The sequence below is a fragment of the Erpetoichthys calabaricus genome, chromosome 10 (genome assembly GCF_900747795.2).
Source record: "Erpetoichthys calabaricus chromosome 10, fErpCal1.3, whole genome shotgun sequence".
NCBI lineage: Eukaryota > Metazoa > Chordata > Cladistia > Polypteriformes > Polypteridae > Erpetoichthys > Erpetoichthys calabaricus.
Genome location: NC_041403.2, coordinates 57,947,950 through 57,969,333, shown reverse-complemented (window position 1 = coordinate 57,969,333; position 21,384 = coordinate 57,947,950). Strand labels below are relative to the sequence as shown.

Sequence of the window (21,384 nt, the reverse complement as noted above, 5' to 3'; positions counted from 1 at the left end):
AGAGAGAGAGAGAGAGAAAAGGCAGGCAGGCAGGCAGGCGGTGCGGGAGAGCGAGCGAGTGAGTGCAGGCTCGCATGTAGCTGAACAGTGAGCTGAACAGGCGAGCTAAACAGCTGAAGCAGGACGGTGTAGAGAAGGTCAGCTGCATTAAGAGTGTCTCGCCTGTTGCAGAGCCCGCAGGTGAGACGCTAACAGAGAAGAAGCACCGGGGATTGTCGTCTGTTTTTTAAAGACTGCATCCTTTTGACGTTTTAACCTCGTGTTAAAGGATTGTTACTCTTGTGTATTTTAAACCTCCACTTCACAACTGTTTTAAGGATTATTTATTTAAAGATTTATTGAATGCTCTACTGCACTTTGGACACCTGTTTTGATTCTTTTAATGATCAGTTATATTATTTACCAGTGTTATTTATTAAAGGTAGACTACAGTATATATAATTTATCAGTGTTATTTGTTAGGAAAATTGATTTTTATGTTAATATATTTGGGGTGCGGAACGGATTAACTGGATTTCCATTTTTTTCAATGGGGAAGTTTGTTCTAGATACGAGAAATTCGCTATACAAGCTCAGTGCTGGAACGAATTAAACTCGTATCTAGAGGTTCCACTGTATATATATATATATATATATATATATATATATATATATATATATATATAAATCCCCGCGAAGTACTGCTTTTAAATTTTTATGAAGAAGAAAAGCTTTTTAAATTGAGGGAAAATATCCCAATAGCAATTTGTTAAGGATCTGTTTTTTTGTGAAGCAGCCTTAACACAGCTTTTCCGCTGTTTAATAAACGAACGCCATATAAGGTCTTCCTTTTTCCTTGCTTCGCCAAGGAAAGAGTCTTTTTATTAAATCCAAAGGTTCTTTGCTTTTTTTTTTGTTTGTTTATTACGATTGTTATAGTTCTGTTTGTATACGACGTTGTCAGTTCAGCACTCAGGTTGTAATATGACCAAGCTGTGCAAGCTTACTGTTAAGAATGCAACGTATAGTTGTACATGAGAAAAGCAATCTTGCCTCAAATCAATGGCAACCTTTTGTAGGTCTATGAACTTAATTTAAAGTTTAGGTTTACACGGTGCTTTCTTTCCGAAGTACCTGCACTCATGAATATGTCTGTATGCGTCAGTCACTCAAATCCCCACGCTTCGCACCGGCGAAGTACTGCTTTTAAATTTTTATTAAGAAGAAAAGAAAACCTTTTAAAATTGAGGGAAAATATACCAATAACAGTTTGTTAAGGATCTGTTTTTTTGTGAAGCTGCGTTCACTCGAGTGATCACTTCGAGCTGACTTGCTGGCTAACCATAAACATTACCTGGTAGGTAACCACCCATACAATCAGATTGTGAATCAGACTACGAATGCCGTGAATGTAATTACCCCGATCTACATGCTGTCAAATAAATGAACCACACGCCGTGGCGCAATTTTAGGGGCTTCGCCTCTAGCGCTGACGTCCGAGGTTCGATTCCCGTTTTGGAGTGAAGTGAGTGGGTGGTTACCTACCAGGTAACACTTATGGTTGGCCAGCAAGTCAGGTAACATCAGCCACGGTGCCTTCAGTTGTGAGAAGGAGATCATAGAATGGATGAAAATAGTTTACTGTCAAATAATGCAAAGAGTACGCGACACCTGTTTCCCCCTTATTCTTGGCTCATCAGGCGTACACACTCACTGCACTCGCTTACGGTAATCGAACGTCGGACGTCAGCGCTAGAGGGGCTTCGCAGCAGTGAAGTATTGCTTTTAATTTTTAATTAAGAAGAAAAGAAAACCTTTTTAAATTAAGTCTTAAAAAGAGGTGTAAAGATATTGACAATAAGCTACGCAAACCCACCAAGACATGCAATCGTTTAAATCAAGGCGCAAGTCGAAAAACACCATCCCATAATATTAGTTAACGATTAACACATTTCTATATGTATTGTAAGCATACAATACAACTGATAATATGTTGCGCTTATTTATCTGGTGTACTGACATTTTTGCGCGTTTAACGGCTGAAATCTAACGTGGTTTGTGCCCTTCAGAATGAAAAGAGTTTGCATTTACCTTTTTAATAAAAGGCGAGCTTTTAAGCCTGAGAAATCACCCCGTAAATGCACACGTTTAATTGCACGTGTTAATATGTATGCTTACACAGTATTAAAAGACACTCAACAAGTACACAGTATTAAAAGACAGTCAACAATTAACGTCATTTACCTTCGTTCCCGCGTTTGACTTGTGCTGTAAATCTCTTCCTCGTTTTCAGTTCACGTGATTACGTAGAAGGCGTAATACGTGATGATGCGATACGTGACTCCGCCTCCTCCATTAGAGTATATGGACAAAAAACAGGTTCCAGTTATGACCATTACACGTAGAATTTCGAAATGAAACCTGCCTAACTTTTGTAAGTAAGCTGTAAGGAATGAGCCTGCCAAATTTCAGCCTTCTACCTACACGGGAAGTTGGAGAATTAGTGATGAGTGAGTCAGTCAAACAGGTTCCAGTTATGACCATTACGCGTAGAATTTCAAAATAAAACCTGCCTAACTTTTGTAAGTAAGCTGTAAGGAATGAGCCTGCCAAATTTCAGACTTCTACCTACACGGGAAGTTGGAGAATTAGTGATGAATGAGTGAGTGAGTCAGTCAGTCAGTCAGTCAGTGAGTCAGTGAGGGCTTTGCCTTTTATTAGTATAGATTATATTATATTATATTATTATATTATATTATATTATATTATATTATATTATATTATATTATATTATAATATATTATATTATATTATATTATATATGCCTCTGCAAATGAGGCACATTTGTGGATTCCATTAGTGCAGGTCTGAGCTTGTTCTGCTTAATTTCTTTGTGCAATTGTTTATCAAATCAATTCCAATATGTACAGAAATGTGCTGACAGTACTCCATCATTATACACAGAAGTGAGATATGGTGTCCTGCAGGGCTCAGTACTGGGACCTTTACTGTTTTCACTTTACATGCTTCCACTGGGATCTATCATTAGGAAACATAATGTTAATTTTCACTCGTATGCAGATGACACCCAGTTATACCATTCATTTTGATCAAATGAAGTTTCTCCGATGTTGTCTTTAATTAGTTGTGTTAGTGAATTAAAGGAGTGGATGGATGAGAACTACTTGTCTTTAAACACAGATAAAACAGAGATGTTAGTTGTTGGAAGGAATGAAGCTGATCACATCAATATTTTGTCATCATTTAACTCAGTTGGAGTCCCTATTAATTTTACTGAATCAGCCCGCAATCTAGGAGTTATCTTTGACTCTAGCATGTCATTTAAAGCTCATATTACAAAGTTGTCCTAAACATGTTTCTTCCATCTTAAAAATGTTGGGAAATTAAGGCGCTTTCTAAATAAACAGGATTCTGAGAAATTAATTTAAGTATTTATTTCTTAGTAGGATTGACTACTGCAATGCGGTGTTCACTGGATGTCCAAACTGTTCTTTATACAGCCTCCAGTTAATCCAAAATGTTGCTGCAAGAATTATTACAAGAACAAGAAAATATGAACACATAACTCCAGTTCTTAAATCCTTACACTGGCTCCCGGTTAAGTTTAGGGCGGATTTCAAAAACCTCCTTTTAACATATAAAGCATTAAATGGCCAAAGTCTGGCTTACTTGTCTGAACTTATCATGACATACAAACCTGAGCGCACATTAAGATTTCAAGATGCCTGTCTGCTTATGATTCCAAGAATTAATAAAATAATGGTGGGAGGTCGAGCTTTTAGTTACAGGGCCACTAAACTGTGGAATGGTCTGCCTGCTACTATAAGAGATGCCCCTTCAGTCTCAGCTTTTAAATCCTGGCTGAAGACTCACTACTTCAGTTTAGCATATCCTGACTAGAGCTGCTGATTAACTGTACAGACTGCATCTCTGTTGTTAGTCATTAGCACTAAAACATAAGTAACATGATAGTTATAATTTGATACTAACCCTCACCTATTCTTTTTCTCTTCTCGGTACTCAAATGTGGCACTTAGTGCCACGGCCCACCTGCCAAGTTGTTTTGCCTGCCTAAGGTAAAGTCATCCCTGATGGAGGATCACAGGAATCGTGGGAAAGAGGGGTCCTTTCATCGGATTAGCGCTATTTCAGCTGTGGAATGGCCAAATGGGGGAGGCAGCTTAATGAATGAGGTCTCCAGGACTCTAAACAAATCCAAATCATATTATGTGATATCATCTACTGTTAAATTCTACTCCGTACTTTTACAATTTTTATTTTTATACTGTATTGAGGATTTGTTCTGTTCTGTGTATTGTACTGTATTGTATTGACCCCCTTCTTTTGACACCCACTGCACGCCCAACCTACCTGGAAAGGGGTCTTTCTTTGAACTGCCTTTTTCAAGGTTTCTTCCATTTTTTCCCTACAAGGGTTTTTTTGGGAGTTTTTTTTTGTCTTCTTAGAGAGTCAAGGTTTGCGGGGCTGTCAAGAGGCAGGGCCTGTTAAAGCCCATTGCAGCACTTCTTGTGTGATTTTGGGCTATACAAAAAATAAACTGTATTGTATTGTATCATACAAGTTATTGTATTCATAAAAATTACTTAGGAATGCTTTGAAATCCCTTCAGTGTTTTTTTTTTGCCTGGTGCCTCCCAACTGACCAGTACAAGAAAACTTCCACTAATTATATACCATTTGACACATCCTGGTGTCTGGTGATGCAAGACATTAAGCTTTTTGGGGTTCCCCCTGTTTTAGCCCTCTAGAACCAAAAGCCCTTCATTTTTGGACAGTATATTGTGTAGGAAATTACACCCTTATGATGAAGAGTAAACCTATAGGTGTCTTCAGCAAAAATGATCAGAATGACTTGAAGTTCTACATGCTACATCAACCAACCTCAGAGGTTCACACCCTATGGAATATGAATTTTACTCTTTTTCATAAAAAGTCAAACTAATATAGGCATGTGGAGTGTAATATTTGATTCATTACTGGTGGTCCTAGACCTCAAAGAGCCTCAAAGAGGTTAAAAAAGACAAATTTCCAACATAAGCATAAGGGGTCTGGCTATAGACTATTTCAAAGTTAGTAAGAACGAATATGATGTTATTTTTGATTTTTGATCCATTAATATAAATCTAGCTCACTATGGACCTCTATCAGAGGGTGAAAATGACAAATTTCAATTGCAATCGAGAAAACACTTAAATTGAAGCACATATTATAATATTTCAAATATGTGCTGCAACTATTTTTGTTGTTATTTGTTAGAATCATCATTTTAGAATGTCTTGATTAAATCTATTGAATGTTGAAATGATTACTAGTCTTTCCTTTGTCATAAATTCTTATTGTTACCTTTCATGTGTGCAGAACATGAGAACTTAAAGTGCACAACACTATAGCCGATGATTCTGAAAAAAAGGTAGTGACATAGACTTGTTCAAGAGAAGACCATTTGTGAGAATTTTAGTTACTATTAGGGTAAAACTTGTCATTTGCCTGTGACTTTTATTTCTAGTTAGCATCTTTGTCCTATTTATTGAACTGTTAAGAAACAGTAACTGTTATGACTTCTGCTTATTAGAGGACTGCCCAATCAGCCCCTAAAAATACAACAAGACCTTGATCTGTCAACTTGCTACAAACATTTGTTTTAAGCAACTGTAGCCACTGCAGGGTTTCGTTGGAAATTAATTTTGTTATCAGAATTTGCATATAAAACGTAAAATAATTGAGTGGTTGAAAAAAGTTTTGACTAACTAGTATATTGACTCTTGCTGTGTAGCTTATTTGATAATAATGTTTGTTGTTCTTGGAAAGAAAATAATTTTCCATAGCATCTATCATCAAGGCATAATCTATACACTAAAGTTAGTGGAGAGTTGCAGTTGCTGCAGTTGGTGCTTATGCATGTTACGATGGAATGGGTGAAAAATATGTATGTAAATTTTGCAGATTAATCTGTTCATCTGTTTCTACTCCAGCCTAATAATAAAATAACTCTCTTATTTTTCCATTTGCAATGTTATGATTAAAAATTAATATCAAATAACAAAAGGGAACACAAAACTCTCAGTAACTAATGTCCTCATAATTTTCAAGTAGAACACAATTTAATAGTGCAGTGAAGACACTGAGGAGTAATGGCATTGTAAGGTAAAGAATGGCACATCAGCATCAGCTACAAACAACAACATTTATTTATATAGCACATTTTCATACAAATGATGTAGCTCAAAGTGCTTTACAAGATGAAGAAAGAGAAAAAAGACCAAATAAAGAAGAAAAATTAGGGAACACTAATTAACATAGAATAAAAGTAAGGTCCGATGCCCAGGGAGGACAGAAAAAACTAAAAAAAAAAACTCAAGACGGCTGGAGAAAAAAAATTAAATCTGCAGGACAGGAAAACTTCATAGAGCATATTAGAGTAGAGAGTAGTAATAGAGTTATGTATAGAGCAGGTGATGATTTGAATCTGTGCGGTGGATTATAAATACATCTGTTGTTGAGTGGTCTATGAAATGTGATGTTTCAGTTCAGCTTGATGTGGCTTTTACTTCAATGATGCACAACATCTTCAGGAAGGTGGGCAGTGCAAGTTTTTTTTTGAGTGCAGAGTGTAATGCTAGTTTAAAAACATTTTAAATTAATAATGGACTAATTTGATCCTAAACTGTTGTTTTGTCGCACTTGATTTTTGATCATCACAATAAAAGATAAATATGATCATATAAAAACAAAAATAAACATTTATATAGTTTTACACATTATGCTATAAAAATATTCAAAAACAGTTAACTGTTTAAAAAATTGCATTTATTAGTTTCTATAATTTGAGGGAAATATGTTTGGGATTAGAGCTACAAGTTTACCACCTCATTTCATTAGTCTTTTGTGTACAGCCTCCCTACTTAACAATTGATGATATTCTTTAACATGCTTAAATCCATTGTCCGAAGTAAATTACCAGGGAAATAATAAAACTGACACTCAAATAACTCGATCAGATAATTAGCAAATTTGGACTGGAACTAGCTGAACTCTGGTAATGGCCCGCTCTTCAAGAGGACTCTGCCTTGCTTTCCTTTAGATTTGTCCTTGACTTGGCTTCGAACCCCCTGTAGAATTGGTCTTGATTTGTTCTCAACATGCCCTGGTCTTGGACTATTCTTAGACAAAAGAGATAATTGTGGACTTCAGAAAATCACATCCTGCCCACATCCCACTCAGCGTCAACGGTTTAGATGTGGAGACTTTTAGAAGTACCAAGTTCCTTGGTGTGCACATAACTGATGAACTTACGTGGACACATAACACCTCATCACTAATCAAGAAAGCCCAGCAGAGACTACACTTCCTGTGGTGGCTGAAGTGAGCAATTCTTCCCCCTTCCATCTTCACCATGTTCTACAGAGGCACCACTGAGAGTGTTCTGACCTGCTGCATCACTGTCTGATATGGCAACTGCGACATATCAGACTGCAAGCGCAAAGGATAGTGAAGACAGCAGAGAACATTATTGGGGTGCCTCTACCTTCACTACAGAACATATTTTACAAATGCAGTGTCTGCAAGGCCTGCAGCATTGTGCAGGACCCCTTACACCCCTCACATGGACTTTTCACACTTCTTCCATCCAAGAGAAGATACTGTAGCATCAAAGCCAGATCAGTCAGGCTGCAGGAGAGTTTTTACCCCCAAGCTGTTAGACTCCTTAACACCATGCTGACCCCTGGGATCTTCCACACGGCCTCAACCACCTCTAAAAACAGAACTTTTATACATGAAAGCCACTTTCCTGCAAAGACGAGTGTGCAGAAGGATTGACATTCTTGATATCCTTCTGCTGTGAAACATTCTGACCTGTCATTGTTTACACATGTCTTCAACAACTATTACCATACACTGATAATATTCTGTATTTTCTATATCTATTATTTACAGTATTTATTTATTATATTACATATCTATTGACTATATTTATGTATCTAGATTGCAAATACCATACATTGCATCAATGTTCATATTGCTTACTACACGTCAATATTGCTGCTACTTCTTTATCTTGTCTTTGCACAATGTCTTGTCTTGTTTGTGTTTTAATTTTAAATCTTAATTTTAATTTTTAATTTTAAGTCTAATTTTAATTTTTTATGTGCACTTCATGTTGTTACACTGTGGACCCTGAGCTTCGCAAATTTGTCTATCTGTATACTTGTATATGGTTGAGATGACAATAAAGTTCACTTTGACTTTGACTCTGCAAAGGTGGTCTTGATTACAGAACTGAAATTAGCTCATTGCATGTCCAACCTGTTTAGAAATGTGCATTATAAGATGATAGAGGTCAAAAAAAGGAAGCAGTAACATTTACAAAGCTCGGTTAAAATAACAAAGACACCCAGTAAGATGGTAAGTGACAAAGAGTTACATGATTGAATGTATAATTAGCTGCTTGTTAATAAAGCAATAGTGTTACATGCAATTTAAAAAGCACAATATCTGCTTCTGACATGTGTCATTTTTCCCACAACACATGGTAACTTGGAGTAAACAAATGGACACACATATTGACTTTATTTTCTTTCACACTGTTTTAAAGAAAAGGAATTTGCAGGATTTCATCTTGCTTGCTATTTGCTTTTAAGAATGGTTGTCAGAATGAAATGTTTTAAGACTCAAACTGCGTTATAAATGGCATGGCTTTTCAAAGAAAGATAAAGGTTACCATTGATCCCACTCTCTTCAGTTACTCAATATGCCTTTCCCTGAGCTCACCACCTGCAAGTTATGTACACAAGGAGGTGTTACTGAAAGCCTTAAGTATAAAAGCAAAGTAAACAAGTCCTTATAACTTAGCCTTAACTTACATTTCTCACAGAACTTGGCAGGCTGAGAACTGAGACAGTAAATCTCAGTCAATGAAACATAAAGCACAGCTGCTGTTGTGCTGGTAAGAGCTTCTACATGATTGATAACATTAAAATATGTCTAGACAAATATTTCTTTTATTTTTAAGTAATAATTATTGCAAATATTAAAGAACTAAACACAATAACCTTTTATTTAGCAATATCTTAAAACGTAAAAGGAATATATTACAAAGTAACTCAAGGAAGTGTAAATAATGCTTGCTCAGGAAGCGTGACAACACTTTTTTTGTTTTTGAAATTATCATTTAACTTCTCTTAGAAAGATATGCAAACTCAGCACCGACAAATATTATCTGTTTTATAGTGAATATAGAATAACATCATTTTAAAAAAATATTCCTTTTTCTTTTGGAAAATGGGACTTATGCACAATAGATACAGTATTTTGTGATTGCTACACTGGATAATACGTGAAACGTTTAACAAAATGCAGCTTATTAATGCTGATGCTAATTTTCTCTGTTACTAGAAAATAACACCAGAAACATTGATAAAACTATACTGTTCCATCCAGTCATTTCCACAACCATTTCTGTTACAGGGTTGAAGACAGCCATGAGTTCAAGTCATGACTATCTATGGCTGTGACGCTAGTCAATCACGAGGCTTACACATCTATTTTTGCTTATAAATAACCTATTTAGAGCTTTTCATCAAGCTAGCATTATGTTCTAAGAAACCAGAAGAGCAAATCAGACCCAATACAAAAGATGACCCAAATGATAAATGAACCAAGCTCTGAGAGGAACTTGCTGTGTAACTAAGCAGTATAACCTGCTGTGCTGCTAGCTGGCAATATATGTAAATAGGACATGTTCTGCTATGACTATGAAAGCAGTTGACAAACTGCACACAATATGATTTCAGATTCATTCTGAAATTACTGTATATACTCGCAGATAAGTTCTCCTGTGACAAAGTTGGGACTTGATTTTACAGTATAATTTCTGGTATTTTTAATGTCGGTCGTATAAGTCGAATGCGGAAAACTCACTCTACTGGTACAAGGGAGGGGATTATGATATGCTAACACCCACCTGAGAGATTAAACATGGAGCACACTGCCTTATTTTTCTATATGGGTGCAGCAATGTGCTGTATCAGCGTGTGCTCCTAACCTTTCTCTCTCTCTCTCTCTGTCATGTCTACGTGACCACACAGTAATACCTGAACTATTCCGAAACAACGTTTTGCACTGATTTGTGCTTTTTTTTATCTCATACCCTCATACACCTTTATTATAAGAGAGTCCCATATCTACGATGGAGCGTTCGATCAGAAGAAAATATGAAGCTGGTTTTAAATTAAACGTCATTGAAGTAGCAAAAGAAAATGGTAACTGCAGCAACAATATTTGATGCCTCTGAGAAACTAATGCGAGATTGGAGGAGGCAAGAAGATGCAAAAAAAAAAAATTAAAAATTAAGTGTTGCATTTTTGAATGGGCATATAAGTCGGGATTTTATAATCGATTTTTTGTGTTTCAAGACACGACTTATATGTGAGTATATACACAGATGCTGTAGGCATCAAAGGCAACCTACAAAACTGGATTTTAAGTTGATTAACCAACAGAAGACAAAAAGTACTGATAAGAGGAGAATGTTCCATGCAGGGTGAGATCATTAGTTGAATCTCACTGTCTTTGGACCATTACTTTTTTGATTTATATTAATTACATTGATTCCAAAATAGTTAGTACAAAAACTGGAGGAATGGCAGACATTGAGAACGTAGCAAAAGCAATTTAAAAACGCTTGGACAAGTTTCAGAACAAGGCAAAAACTTGGAGAATGCAGTTTAATGTAGAAAAGTATGAAGTGCTACAAGTGGGAAGAAGGAACATCAAATATAAATACAGGATGAGAGACACTGTCCAACAGGAAGGAGCTTTTAGCGGTTTAGGTTGAACAAACATTTTAATCATCCAAGTAATGTTCAGAGGCTATTAAAAAGGTAATTAATCCTGTTTAAAAAGCATTGATAAAGTTGATCCAGCAGAATTTGTTCAGCTTAAAGGTGAATCACATACTCAAGGACACCCATGGAAATTAAGAGGAAGTGCATTTAGGACTCAAGTCAGGAAGCAGTTCTTCATGCAAAGAGTTGTGGGAATCTGGAATAAACTGCCAAGGCATGTAGTTGAAGCAGAAACCTTGACAGTCTTTATGGAGTATCTGGATGAAATATTAGAACAGCCTAGCTACTGTGTAAGCTAAACAAACAGGCTTGATGAACTGAATGGTCTCCTCTTGTTTGTCAAATTTCTTATGTTCTATTCTAAAGGACTAGTAGCTAGTGTGTACATGGTCTAGACCAGTGGTTCCCAACCTTTATTCCTTCAAAGTCCTTCAGTGTATCATGAGAATATATGAGGCCCCGGCTACCACAGCATGTGATATTAACAGTTTACTTTTTCTGCAGTTAGACAATGGTGCTTGGTTTTTAGGTTAAATTTATTAACAAACGTTTATTTGCTTCTATTGCTATTGCATTGCCTGTGTTTTTAAAGCATAATACAAAATAAATTTGCCATTTTAAAATCAGCCTGTATATTTGCATTTAAATAAGTTATTTTTACTAGTGCCTAAATTTCTTAATCATACCATAAACCGAGCAGGAATTTTTTAGGGGTAACTAATAACCAGTAATTACCAAAATTTCAGAATTTGTAACTACAAATATTTTTGTTAAAAACAACAGTTCCTCACTACTTCCTTATCTTAAAGGAATACTCCACCTAAAAATGAAGTTTTTTATATATATGTTTGTGGATAGCGCTTTGAGTACTGAGAAAAGCACTATATAAATGTAATGAATTATTATTATTATTATTATTACTTACCCCATGTACTTTGCAGTGGTGGCCAAGACAAATTTTCATTCTAATGTTTTCTTGGAGTGAGTACATAAGTACACAGGATCGATAGAAGATCAATGCTGGACACTGCAAACATTGTGAAAAACATCCAGGTGAAGAAAAAAAAAAAATCTCACATTACTTGTGTCCCATAATCCACCTGTCTTTTATACGGTTGCTAGCTCAAAATGTGCAAAACAAATGCATTCTGCTAAAATGTTGTTAAAATGTTACTTCCTGAATTATCGGCCTGTCAACAGGAAACTCAAAGCCTCATGGGAGGGACTTTTTGAATTGATAACAGCACTCCTGACCAATGAATGATGGGGAGAGGTGGGTCTTCAAGTGTCTTCAAGAACATTAATGCAAGGTACAGGGTTTAAGGAGCTTCAATGTTAGTGTATTTGCAGATAAATGTCAAATATTTTGTTTACAATGATGCCTCATTTTGAGAATTCATCGCATGCTGACATTCATAATCTAAAAGTTTAAATGCTGCTATTTGCAGGCAGTGATTTGCACCCAGAATTTGCCATTCCTTGACAGCGCTTACACTGGATGATTTATTTAGGATATGGCCAAAAGATATGAATAGTTAGATTCACTGATAAGTACTTTATGATCCACAAATAAGCATCACTCAAGTGAAGCCCAGGGTTGCACAAAGATCCATCCATCCATCCATCTTCCAACCTTCTAAATCCAAACACAGGGTCATGGGGGTCTGCTGGAGCCAATCCCAGCCAACACAGGGCACGAGGCAGGGAACCAATCCTGGGCAGGGTGCCAACCCACCGCAGGACACACACAAACACACCCACACACCAAGCACACACTAGGGCCAATTTAGAACCGCCAATCCATCTAACCAGCATGTCTTTGGACTGTGGGAGGAAACCGGAGCGCCTGGAGGAAACCCACGCAGACACAGGGAGAACATGCAAACTCCACGCAGGGAGGACCCGGGAAGCGAACCCAGGTCCCCAGGTCTCCCAACTGCAAGGCAGCAGTGCTACCCACTGCGCAACCGTGCCGCCCTAGCACAAAGATGATATCCCTTTTTAGCATTCTGACTTGTCCTGCACTAACGTAGATGTGAAAGGGTCTTTTTAAGGCATTAATCAAGTAGCTTTCCATTAACTAACATTGGAAAGTTCTTTACAATTCATCTGATTAAAAGACAGGTTGTTATGGACATTTCCTAACTTGTTAACAGTTGTTTTGTTAAGTGACTTTTGGTTCAGTCCAGTGGCATGTCAGGCAATGCCTTTCCCATCTAGGACAAGTGTCTGTTCAACCTAGGAAACAAAAGCCCATGGGATTTTATCAGTCCTTGCTAGGCTGGTGTGTTCTTAAGCAGTAATAATATATAGTAAACAATATTGAAAAGTTCTCTGCAGGAAAATTACAAACTTTGGCAGCCACTCACACATACACACACAAAGCATATGCTAAAGCCACAATGTCGGTTTGCTTTGCAGCTTTTAACATTCTCATTATAATTGCTAATATCTTTAATTTGGTATTATCACTGGAGTCTGAAATTTTCTTGACTGTGGAATTGTCAAGGTTATCAAGAAGCATTTCAGCTGTTTGGTTGCAGGTAAAAGTTAATTAATGAATCACAGCTAGAAGTGCAATGAAGAGAAACGCCAAGAAACACTACCAAGCACCAAGCCTTTTAATTGCAGTGGAAACATGAACTGGCTTTCAAAAGTGTTTAGAGGAGATAATTGGGAAGACCTATAAATATGTTAAAAAACAAACTTGGTGGAGTGATTATATAGGATGATTGAAAAGAAATTAATAGTTTTATAAATGTATTTATATATCATTTGAAAAATGTTGTATGCAGCAAACTGCAGAGTTACCTATTGCTTATTTCCAAACTTTGGTGCTCGAGGAAAAAAAATAACAACTGCCATGTCAACCATAGATGGTGATATGCTACAAAGGTTCTGGGGTGGATAGACCACATAACTGATGTGCAACGTGTGGCACAAGGTATACATATTGAGTGTTTATATGGTTATGAAAAAACTGTGGGTGCTCCTTTACAAAGAGTTTTCAACTCTCATATGTTCATATGATACTTAGTTAAGGAGAGACATATTTTTGAAAGATTTCAATTTTTTCTAATTACTATACACTTTTATTTTAAAATAAATATTATGTAGGATTACTGACCTTTGAAATTATGAATTCTGTCAGTCCCCTGTTAGCATATTAAGACTTGATCAGCTTAAAGGCCCCAGACTTTGACTTTAAGAAAAGGGTGGAATAAGTAAAATCTTTTGCCAGACATTGCTGCTAGTTTACGTTATTCCCAATAAGGCTGCAACCACTGTAAAATATTAAAGTTATATATTAAAATTTTGCACCTGATACCTACTGGACATTAGGATTATCTCCATCTTGTAGTGATTCATATGCTCTGTTCCATTTACCTTGAAAGTTGGTTGTTGGAGCCTGGAATGATGTCACTCCCAAGTTGCCGGCATTCCAGTAAAATATTCTGAAAACCAATATGGACACCTCCAGGAAAACCTTGTTGTGCTTGCTCTTTCATAATACAGATAACAGAACAATGCATTATGCAGTATTTTGCACATCCAAACACCATAGTAAACATGTCCACAGGTAGATTTTTGGCAGTATTATGTGTAGAAATTATTTTTTGACACACAAACAGACAGAAGTGCTAATAAACAGTCTAATACTACAACGTTCACTTATTGTTGATGTGTGGTGAAGCCATCTTGGATTTTGAGGTCAGTGTTGATGTTCTCCTGGCTTTCCAAGTAGGAAATTAGACATGTAGGGGCATTCCAGTTGAAACTTCCCAGTTCAAATGAAACACAGCAGTAGTACAAAAGAACATGTTAATTGTATTTTGGAAAAAATACTCATTCCAAAAATGTTAAATAAATACATTCTTTGCATTGTGGCGTGTAACATCATGAAGGCTTCATAAATCTTTCATAAAGTTATGAATTCCCTTTTATGAAAATACTGAAGGGTGATGCAGATCACTTTCCAAACGTTTCTCATATTCTGCAGAGCTGTACACTCGCTGAACATTCATTATACAAACAGACCATGTTTCTACCCTTTTCACCATGCTTAATGTCAATTCTACCATACATGTTGTAGCAGAAAATGTTTGCACCTTATGAATGGTTTGCTAAACATCAAGAAAATGCATGGTTGTGTTTAAAACAGGTTCAAAATTACATCTTTAATGCCGCTGGTACAAACAGGGATATCATAGTTGTAAATGAGCTATGCAGTACATCACAGAAAAAATAAATGCAGGGTACAGGGCCATCATAATTATTGAATTGTTGGATCAACATTCAGTACTTTCTTACAATGAAGCCTCATTCTGAGATTCATAGCATACTGACATTCATAATGTTTAATTGCTATTAATATGCATGGGATGATTTGCATCCAGATCTTTTCAGTCTTATGAAAGAGAAATATTCATTTAAACCTTAAAGGCCCTCACATCAGATGATTAATTTAAATTATGACACCAAATATTATTGATTAGGTGGACTTACTGATAAGGACTTTCACTTTCACAAGTAAGCATTGGTTAAAGGAAACCCAGTACAGCACAAACATCATGTCTCATTTTACCATTCGAAATTCTCCTGCACCCACTTGGAGATGTGAGTACCGTAGATACTCGCGTTTAATTTCTCCCGTGGATAAGTCGGGGCTTGATTTTACCATATAATTTCCAGTATTTTATAATGTCGGTTGTATAAGTCAAAAGTGGAAAACTTATGCTATTGGTCCAAGAGATGATGATATGCTAACGGCCACCTGAGAGAGTAACCACAGAGCACACTTCCTTTTTTTTCTATGTATCGTGCCTACGTGACCACACAGTAATACTCAAACTATTCCGAAGCAACATTTGCATTGTTCTGTGTTTTTTGTATCTCACGTCCTCATACACCGTTATTGTAAGAGCATCCCTTATCTACGATGGAGCGTTCAATCAGAAGAAAATATGAAGCTGGTTTTAAATTAAAGTCATTGAAGTGGCAAAAAAATTGGTAACTGCGCTGCTGTAACAAAATTTGATGTGTCTGAGAAACTGATGAGAGATTGGAGGAGGCAAGAAGATGTAAAAATAAAAAAAAAATTTAAGGGTCACATTTTTCAACGGACATATAAATCAGGGTCTGATTTTATGATCGATTTTTCGGGTTTCAACACCCAACTTATATGCGAGTATATATGGTAAGTCTTTTCTCGGGTATTTTTCAAGTAACACTAACAACATTCTACTAGTGAGTCAAATCCAAGATTATACAAAGGTTCCTCTTGCTTAAGAGGCTTACAGTTTCGATTAGCTAACAATTTAAAAATTCTTCACAATTCTTTAGATTAGATGACATTTTCTTCTCTCTTTGCCTAACCTAACAATGAGAGTCTTTCTAAAGCAGCCGGAGGAATGCACTGATTACACGAAAGTTGACTTCTCATTGTCCAAGGGCAATATTTTGGCCACTGAAATTCTGAGGGATATGGCACTATTTTATCATTTTTTCGAAATTCTTTGTTTTGAAAAGTTCATTCAACCACTAAAAGTACTTTTTATGAAACAGCTTTTAATATATCTAGAAATTTATTTTCCCACAGTCTATTTTCTTGTTATTGGCTACAAAAAGGCAAAAGGCCTCTCTGTCTACTGTGTAATCACATATTTTTTATGTCCCTTTCAGAACTAGCTATAATTTTCCAAAATATCTGCACTTTGTTCAGCGGCTAAATATGTGACTCCATCTTCAATGAAATAATTGTCAAATGCATCTAGGCCTTCACTGGCCTCTCTATCTTTTTACTTATTTACTTACTTTTCTTTGCTTCCCAATGGAAGTGTGTTTCCTAAAGCCTAGCTCTCACTGTCCTCTCTTTCTAGCACATATGCTTTCATCTACCACTGTGTGTGATTAAATGTCTGTTCCTGTAAGACTGTATACTCTGCTGTCGCTCCATTTCTAGTAAAAACACTCACTAGCTTTATCTACCATCTTTTTTCTGCAGTCTTTTCATTTTCTACAGATTTACACTAACTTACTTTAGATTAACCAGAGAGAACGTTGACTAATTACTCAATTTAATGTCATGCTGGGTGCCACTCTTCACAGTAAAAAAAACAAGTCCCTGTCTAATTATGTGCTCAACAGTGCAGTGCAGAAAAAGGAAATATTTCTTATTTTGTTCATTTTTTAACAATCTGGGCTGACTTTAATGATACTGCTTTTAATTGTATTGTATGGTTATTCTGGCATAGAAATGTTGTATACTATTCAGTTGGATTTTAATTCTAATTGGTTAGGCTTCAAGAAGGGCAGTGGCTTTACTTATTGTTGTCAATATATTATAGTAGGCTAGAGCTACCAACATGCCATCTGTCCTCGTTTTGCTATATCTCTACTCTGCCTTCAACTTAGTCAATCGCCAGATCCTTGTTGCCACCGTCTCTGATAGTGGAATCACTAGGACCACGTTCAGGTGGTCTGAGTCCTACCTGTTGGGCAGATCCTATTATGTGTGAAGCACAGGGGTGCCCCAAGGACTGGTGCTGGGCCCTCTCCTCTTCTCCCTAAACACCTTCTCATTATCATCTAGTCCCATGGGTTCTCTTATCAGTGCTATGCTGATGATACTCAGCTGTACCTGACATTCCCTACAGAGGTCCACACAGTATCAACTATAATTTCTGCATGTCTTACTGATTTTTCAACCATGATGAAAGAACTCCATCTCCAGCTCAGCCTGGCAAAGACAGATCTTCTTGTAAACCCAGCTTTTATGTCTATTCAGCACCCCATCTCTGTTCAGCTTGGCCCACTATTGCTAACACTTAGGGGTGCTGATTGGTGACCAGCTGTCCTTCAGTTACCATGTTGCTGTGGTCTCTTGGTTTTGCAGATTCAGTCTATACAATATCCATATAATCATACCATAGCTGACATAGTATGCGCACAACTCCTGGTCTAGGGTTTGGTCAGGTTTTATTCCATTTTGGACTACTGTAACTCTGCTGGCAGAAGTACCAGCATGTGTCACCAGTCCACTGCAGATCATTAAAAATGCAGTAGCACATCTGGTGTTCAACCACCCAAGGCAAACACATGTCACTCCTTTGTTCAGATCACGGGGACCCCAACCTTTTATTTTGCATGCTCTTTCCACTCACAAGACCATGACATATGCAAATATAGTATGGTTAAAATAATGCATAAAAAAAATACAACCACATAAATATCTATAGTTTTTTCAAAATATCTATGTATTATTTAATGCTGTTTTTAATATTTTATTACATTTACATTTGTAAATAAATAAGAAAAGTACATATTTGCAAACTTTTAGTAAATATTTAAAATATGTTCAGTCAATGAAAAAAAATCTTGCAATATAATACGTGTTATACAGCATAAAAGCCCAAATCTAATGCTGTTTAATGCTGTTATAAAAATTTGTATGTGGATTGCTTTCTGTGTTTGATCAAACTATGATCTCAAAAAAAGAAATTTGTAAAAATATTTTTTTAATGATTTAGTCTAAAGTATAATTTTATAGTAAATGTTTCAGTTGAAAATCAGCACAGTAGAGAATAAATGCATGATGCATCTACCATAATAAATAAAATTACTTTTGACAAAAAAATTGTTAAACACATTTAAATTGGTATATAAAAATGTGATAATTTGATCCTGTGCTTTTGAAATATACAGTATTGAGTTTAGTAAATCCTCTTATTCTGAATTACATGCAAGTTAGGGTTTGATTACACTATGCTGGAAAATTAAATCTGGAGACTGTACTAATGAAAATTTCTCTCTGAAACTTACCACAATTAAAGTAATTTAACATAAAATAAGTATGCATTTGAAAGCTATTTTATGTTAAAAACAAATTCCTTTAGACCAGTTTTACACAAGTGAAAAGACAAAAAAATGTATTTAGTTTATTTCTGTGCTTCACCTAAGGCCGAACTGGCCGAAAGCATTTTGTCATGTGAAGCTGAGACCATAACATCAGTCAGGCTACTCTTTGTATTAAGCTAGCATTAAAAATAATAGTTTAAATGTAATCTAGAAGTATGTCTATAAAAAACAGTTGAGCTTTATAACTCCTAATCAATGAAAATACTTCAGTCGTGTTATTTTAATATTCTGAATCTGACAGCCTTGAAATGGATTCCTTTCCCTTATATTTCAAAAACGTATTTAGTCTGTCAGACATCCCCAGTTCCATTTAAATATTCTGGAATAAGTACATTTATCATTCTATGGTAAATAGTACAAAAATTAGTCATCCAAAAGTTGGAAAAAATATCTTAACAGTTTTATTTCTTCAGGACAATTGTTTAGAGTTACTGCCATGATAGATAGGATATTCCCATAATAATCTAGCCAGATGTTGCAGAGAAACATTTCTATTTACATGCCTCAATGGTATTAAACCTTCTGATTTTACATGGATTTTCTCTCAAGTTCCAGATGTCAGCTGCCATTTACGATTCACTTGATCTCAAGTTTTACTAAGACTTTTCATGTCTGCACTTATCTCTAAGAAGTCAGTTCATTAATGGTTTGGCCAAAGATAGTGGTTATCTGTCAAAATTGTCTCTGTGTAGAAGTGCCTAGCAGGAAATTGCTTAATAAACTCATTGCTCTACATATTATATCTTCACTCATCCTTTACGTTTGGCCATTTATAGGTTTCCATTGCTTAATTTTCTTCAGGATTTTATTTATTTACTTACTTATTTTTTAAAGTTTCCCTAATTAAATATATAGTTTCAAATTTCTTGAACCACCATAGTTCAATCAACATAAGACTGTTTATTTTTGTCAGCTGGGGCGGGTGAATCCAATATTTGTCTCATTGTAATAGAAATAGATTTCAGGATTTCTGGTTTGTTGATTTTGGTTCTCTTTCCTGTAATCTGTTCCTAATCCTGATGGGCAAATCCAGACATTTCTGTGATATTGTTTATTGAAACGTCTGAGGTGTTCATTTTCACCTCTTCTACTGTGTATGGGTTCAAACTTAGCCTCATCCCCAACATCTCTGCCCATTTAAAAGGAAGCACATCACCTACAGTCACTGTTTTCGATTTGAGACATGATTTTCCTTACACATTTTATTTAGTTTCTATTGGTAAAACATATTTGAAACTTTTGATTTTTTTATTATAGTGCTATAGTCTTACACTGAAACATTGAAATTAATTAAAAGAGCTTGGAAATGGATTAACGCAGGCTCTTTTTTATTCCAGTTTGCCAACATTGCTGCTGCACCACAGGCTACACTAATGGTTTTTTGCAAAGTATTTCTGTTCTAATGTGTCCATGTGCTTACACCTGGACTGTTTCAGATATTGTTTTGGAACATGTTTCTTGTCCTTTCTTTCATATGCTGTCTGCCTCAGATCTCATTTTCTTCTGTTCATATGAAATTATGCGTCCAAATCATGTGGGACACATTTTTTACTCTGTACTTGAACATTGTGCTGCTTATCTATGTTTCATTGTTTTTATTGAAATCTAGAGTTTTGGGGTTATTGACCTTTGCGTATGACTTGCCTTTGTGTGAAAACATAATAAGATGGGTGAGATCGGAGGCGTCCACAACAATATTTGAGAGTTTTCTGTCTGTTTGGAGACGGAAAGATGAACTGTGACACTGCTTTATTTAGAGAATGGCATACACTCCAGGAAGTGTCAGAGAGAGCAGTGGTCTAGTGACCTCAAGACATATAGGCAACTACACAAATGAATTCAGAAGAGATTCTAGAAATGTTCCTTTGAATGGAGAAGAAAATGGCTGTTCCCTGCTAATGATTATAATAGAAATGAAGTGGGTGGCCATCTGATTAGAATAAGAGGGAAGTAAGTGATGATTGATGTGTAAAATATAGTTATAAACCTTTACTGATGCAGCATATGGCATATATTTCATTTGTACTGTATATTGAATATATAACCAGAAATACAAAAAAAATGCTTTAAAAAGTGTACAAAAATAAGAGATTTTATTACCAAAGTATTAAGGGAGGGCTCACACAGGAATAAAAGACACAAACGCTAAACATGAAGCACTGGGTATTCATACATCCTCATTAATTGTAGGATAGCTGGCCTGCTTACCCTAGTCCATGCATTTCTTACTTCTGTTTCTTTCTGGATCACTCACTTACTTGGCCACTTTCATCCCATCTTGGAATTACTGCCTTTCCAGTACCTTTTTGCATTACCTATATATACGTTCCTTTTCTAGGCCTTCATAAAGATAATACCAATGTCAAGAGAGTCCCTTTGCCTCTGGTTCACTTGCAACAACCAGTACCTCTTAACAGCTCAATGATAATACACAATTAAATTAACAGATCGCCAGGACTGCTCTAGATGCTACCTGCCTCTCTATTCTGTCTCAAGGACTGCAAATCTAGGGAGCACAGCCAGATTTGCAGGAAGCCTCAACCAAAAGTCTTCTCCATTGTACAGTATCCCCAAATCAATAGTGAAACATTTAAATTACATAA

At 36.0% G+C, this 21,384-nt stretch overlaps 1 protein-coding gene across 1 annotated transcript in view; it reads left to right on the top strand.

Annotated features, from left to right (window-relative positions):
• Positions 1–21,384, top strand: part of LOC127529461 (craniofacial development protein 2-like) — a 782,501-nt gene that overhangs the window by 756,947 nt on the left and 4,170 nt on the right. The window lies entirely within an intron of this gene.